This window comes from Hyposmocoma kahamanoa, unplaced genomic scaffold (genome assembly GCF_003589595.1).
Source record: "Hyposmocoma kahamanoa isolate Upper Pololo Valley unplaced genomic scaffold, ASM358959v1 80, whole genome shotgun sequence".
NCBI lineage: Eukaryota > Metazoa > Arthropoda > Insecta > Lepidoptera > Cosmopterigidae > Hyposmocoma > Hyposmocoma kahamanoa.
Genome location: NW_020654051.1, coordinates 8,353,988 through 8,360,139, shown reverse-complemented (window position 1 = coordinate 8,360,139; position 6,152 = coordinate 8,353,988).

Here is a 6,152-nt window from a genome sequence, read left to right as displayed (position 1 = left end):
CGATGACACCCGTGTCGACCTCTCAAATAAAAAGCAACCTTTGGTATGATATGAGGAGGTAATTCTCTTTTCAAATGAACCTTCCACTTTCATACAAAATTAATAGAAAATGCATTGACTTACAATTATATGGACGTCGGGTCCGCGCTAAAAAGTGTCCGCACTTTTAAGGCGCTAAAATCGTATACAGAGCGCGACACTCCGCTTTAGTCTTCATTTGTTCTACTGACAGCGCGATACTGCGATGACATTACAATTTAAATTTCGAATAGGTTGACTTGGGACATTTATTTCGTGGTTTTTGTATTAGACCCGTCGTCCATTGATTTGTAAGTCAATGAGAAAATGTGACAATTTTAGTATACCTAATCACTTCAAAATTCTGAGCGCTGATGTAACCTCATGGTAAGCGTGCTTCTGCTTCCTGGACCTGTGCTCATGATATATTAATAATAATACGCCAAAAACCACATCTATTGCCTGGTCTCAAACTAGGGACTGTACTACACCTAGACCAGGGCAACTGAATTCACTCTAGGACACTTCCCAGAACACAGACACCATTCGTTCCCAGTAGTTCTATTATAGAACAACTGGGACAAAAGGCACCAGTAGTTCTATTAAATTATATTTCAATTAGCAGAACTAGTGGAAAAAAAAACAATCCAAATAGTTACATTGGCATACGCAATAGAACAAGTGGGAATAAACGAGTTCTATAATAGAACTAGTGGGAACGAACGCAGATCACAACCAATTTAGAAAAGTTCATTTCCTAAATTAGTTCTACCGGAAATCGAACCCGGGACTTCTGTATCCAGCAACCAGAATGTAGACGGTTAGACCATTGAGTTGGTCATCGATGTGACATCATACGGGCCCCTGCAACATCGGTTTTAAAGGTCTTCCCATAGTAAAAATTGTAAACTCGCTCTGAAACGTTCCTCAAAATTTCTTTCGTAATTTTTTATACCCGGGCTACAAACATTAAAGAAATAGGTCGACTTTGTAATTACCTAAAGGATATTGAAATTGCTTATTTAAATGTTATTCAAAGATTTGCTGTTCCTATTTTCATTCCTGGTTTGATTTGTACTAGTATTATAGATTCAATTTACATTGCCGCGGAATAGAATGCGAATTTTTGTATCCATAGCATAATGAACTAGATAGTAGGTAATGGCAGAAGAAAATCATAAAATTTATTGAATATTAATTTACTACATAAGTATCTCAACCAGCATGAATTTCCAATTCTGAATTTGTATCATGACTCAAATAAGAAATGTTTACAATCTCTCCAAGATTAGTATTATTAAAAGAAATATATTACAATTGAGGTATCGGAGGTGAGTACCTTAAACACCATGTGCTTTTTTTATATGAACATTTATTCCTCGTAGGATTTGGCTAGTCTAGTTACACAATTGCCATAAAATTCATTATGTTATGTCCAATTTCGTTACAAAAATTCACTTCCATTCCATTCCATTCCACAGCAATGTAAATTGAGCCTTAATCATACTGACACGTAAACTAGAACAAATGAAAGAAAGCAATAACATAGTATAAGAATTTTTTTATTGTACCAAGTGACGGGCTGAACAAGTCGTGCGATTGGTGGTAAGCGACACGCCTGTCCATTCCAGTTGCAGTGCCACTCAGAGATTTAAATTGCAAAGATTTTAGGGACACTTCCAGTGTACCTGTGTCACCCTGAGACCGTAAGTTGATAAGTCCCATGTGCCTGTAAATTCACCAACACCCTAAGAGACTCACCACATTTATTCCCACGGAATTGCCTTGAGCCGAAAACCTTTATACCCATGCAATAACAGCGAAAGAGGTTACGAATATTGCTTCAGCTCGGATCGTCGACGCGAAACGCACGTCGTTTTCGCTCATATTATTACTTTATCTAATTTTAAAGGTACACAAACAGATATAATCAACACATGGTAGCAGATTGTTTGATACATTAATAGACCACATTCCAAAAGCAGCGCACATAGCACTATAAAATTTGTCTTAGTAATAAGTGAGTATAGAATTCATCATTCCCCAAATTTAAAGCGAAGGATTAATATATAATAAATAAATGAAGAATTACATTGACATAAAGATTCTTCTGACCGGCTTAATGCAATTCCTTGTCGATGAGTGTGGTGACTCCCTTACACTTAAAAACCGCAGAAATGCTCATATTACTGCTTGGTGGCAGAAATACGTAAGATAGAAGTCCTTGGACGAACTCTTTCACAAGAAGCTCTACTACTACTAAAATGATGAAATAAAAGAAGCCATTTGTAAAATACAATTTACTTATTTATACGTATATTCATTATCATAGTCACGTCAAATTAATCAATTTCTGCCCAATCCTAAGTATTCTAATTCATATATTACCTTTAATATTAATTATAACAATTTCTACAAATAAAACGTGCCGATATTTGCGTAAAATTAGACAGTGCCCGTACCATGAGTCCACAGCAATAGTTCACTCACTCAGTCACTAGCGACAGCGTCAAATATTTGCATACAAAATGTTATTTCTTCTCATCAATTTGCCATACAAAATTGTTAAACATTTTACTAAGTCGCTAGCGACAACTGTACCTGTAATCTCATGGTAGAGGCACAGATAATTTATACAATCATAATGAGAATATTAAAATTTGCATTTGACTTACGGTCTTTAAATTTCATTACTACAACAAGACGGAATTATCATAATTTAATTTCTAGGGTCTAGACAGTATTTTTAAACATTTTAATCTTTTGAATTTTATTATGGGCGATTGTAATGCAGAAGAGATGTCGAGTCCACACTCACCATCGAATATATAACCAGAAATAGAGACGAAATAATGGCCATATATTCCTGGTAACACATTAGCGATACAGCTCTTATAAATGTCAACTCTCGTTTGCACTGAAATATAGACAGGCCAACTACTGACCTGTGTGTACGTCTAAGTATATTCCAAAAAATATTCTGTATTTATTGCAATAAAGATAATATCTCTAACAATGCCGTGCTGTTCTATTCGGTTGTGTGGGAAAAACAGCAAAACATCTAATTACAAAACAAACGGAATCACATTTCATCGGTAATTAAATATGAAATATGTAATTTTGCAATTTTCGTCCATTATAGCAAAGCTCAAGTTAACTGGTCGATTTGAAGTGAAACAGTTGACGACACCCATTGACGACAACCGTTAGTTGTTTCGAACTCGGGCTAGCCAATCGGAGCACAGTTGTCACAGTAATGATATGGCAGATTAGTTTTCAAACAAATGACATTTCGTCTCTATTTGTGGTTATATACTCGATGACACTCACACACGAGTGTTTTACATTTAATGTGAGTTTCTTACGAGTTTAGCCTGTTTGCGCCAATGTAAAGCGAGCCAGCATCACTTTTATAGTGTGTAAATGTACTATAATAAATAATGCGCGTCTATACTTTAGCGTGACCGTTGTGTAGCATTATTACAAATCGTAGAAAATATTTCTAACGCACTAAATCCATCCATTTATCATCGGCTTTTGTAAATGGGCGTAAACGAAAGTTTGTAATTTTTATTAGGTTTTACCAACTGTTTTAAAATATTTGCGTCCTGTATTAAAATTTTAAAAGTTAATCTAACAACTAAAGAATTTTGTAACAAAACCTGTTCTATTATAAAATCTACGAAATGTCGCTTACGCCCCGACCCTTCTGCAAAACACCAATGCTATATACATATTTTCACCACACTCGACACCTTTTCCATATACCTATACTATACATTCAATGAGTGGAAATTTCGGAAACCTCTGTAATCATTTACATTTATCTCAATTCAAAATAGCCTCAAGATTTTATTAGTACAATGCATAGTCTAAGAGGGTAGTCTAGGAAGCACGCTCCATATATATGCAGTTTAATCCTGTTTTATGTAGGTACTAACAAAAGAAATTCAATAAAATTTTGTAGACACGATCTAAAATCTAATATCCTAGAGTCGTGGTTCGTTTTCTGTTAAATTACATAGTACAAGATAAGAGCCGGTGCAAAATTTTCGAGACAGCATACTTTGTACTTGTACATTTTGAAACCATGACTCTAGGAAATAGAATAAATTCCTTATATTTAAGAGTTTTATCTACAAATCTACCATACTATATGAATGAGCATCGAGTTAAAAAATATAAAATTAAGCCGGATTTTTATTTGTCATATTGTGACTCGTCAGAACGATATCAATTTCATACACACAACACAGCCGTCACGTCTGATTGCGACACACTAATATAAATCTAACCATATGAAATGTATGAAACAGATACCGTTCTGACGCGTCACGACACGACACGTCAGACAAGTGTAAATCCGGCATTACACATCCGCACTCACATCGAAGCCGACAGAGATAACTTGATAGTATCAAATACCTGAAAAGACTGCGGCCTGTAGCGCCAGCACGTCAGAGCGCGAGTGAGACATAAGCGCGAAATACAGCTATTCTCGCAACGATAAGAGCAACATAACATGCACGACACACCCTATGGTGCTAGCCCTGCTGGTAAACCAATGTCCTTAATTTCGTACCAAATAAACTTATGTAATTCATAGCAATGACACATTGACCAATCGCGATCAATTACTAGTAATTCCCTCCTCGTAGCTTCAACTATAATAACGGTACGAGCGGGACATACAAAAGACGAGTGAAAAGCATTCTACGTAAGTATGAAATAAAAAACAAGTATAGCAATTTTTTTCAATATGCACTTATTATATTTGTTAGAAAGAGGCATACGTACCATGACGCGCTTAAACTTATTATAATATTAAAACTATGATTTGTACAAAACACTAAATTACAAATGGCGGACTTAATGCCATAAGGCATTCTCTACCAGTCAACCATTGGGCCAAACAAAAAAAACAATAGGTTAGTGCTACACTTAAACAAGAAGAACAATATACTAGAAAGCTAATCGATAATTTGTATGGTATAAATAAATAACATAATATAAACATACTTATTATACATACATAATAAACCTACATATATATTGTAATAAGATAATGTATGTACCCAAAGCAACATTATACTGAGTCTTGATTTTGACAATTGTCATAAAGATGCTTGCGCAATTTGCGCTTGAAAGATAATTTGGTCTGAGCTTGTCTTATATGGAGCAGGAGCGCGTTCCAAAGACGGATGGCATGAAGGGTAAAAGAATTAGACAAAAAAACAGTGCGGTGAGAAGGAAAAGAGACTCTTTCCCACCTTTTCCTTTTAAAAAGGAAAAGAGAGCTTAAGGCTACGGGAAGATTGAAATTCGCATCCCGGCCGAGCGGTTTGAAATTGAAATGCACATATAAGATAATCATATAATAATATGCTGTTTTATTGTGACTATTCATTCACCCAGTTCGCACTATGACGCAACTTTAACATTAAAGTAATATTGTTCTTATGTCAAATTTAGCAATCTTAAAATAGTGTGGAAACAAAATTATTTTCGAATTTATTGTCTAAATATTGATTTGTAATGATTAAAAGTTAAGTTGAACTTATTTATTTACATAAATCTCTTCAATATTTTGTTAATTTTTTATTTAATAGAACATAGGAAATAATTTCCCATTAAATAAAAATAAGTGATGTTTATTTCGTATGACAGCGACATCTATATGCTCCTTGGCGACAATAACAGTTGACACTAGACTATAATTCCGAATTCATAACGTGACAATCAAGACTAAGCTTGTTTTATCTATTTTTTTTCATGAAAATGCGGAAAAATAATTGAAAACAACGTAATTTTAATAGATTATACTATTACATATTATAGTCTTTTTTTAACAGTTAAAATTCTCTGAACGTAAATAACATGAAGTACTTAAACATTATGCTACGATAAGACGATACGGAACAATGAAAAAAGAAAGAGATGGCATTACATAGTTCATATAGCGTTTTTCCTTTCCTATTATTAGTAAGGAATAGACAACATTGAGAAATCATTCGTTTTTTCAATCTTTATATATCTTTAGCAATAATACATTACTTGGTTGACAGGTTTATCATGGTACGAATGCGAGTAATATTATAATAAGCTTACTTTAAGCTTACATTGAAATAAAACTG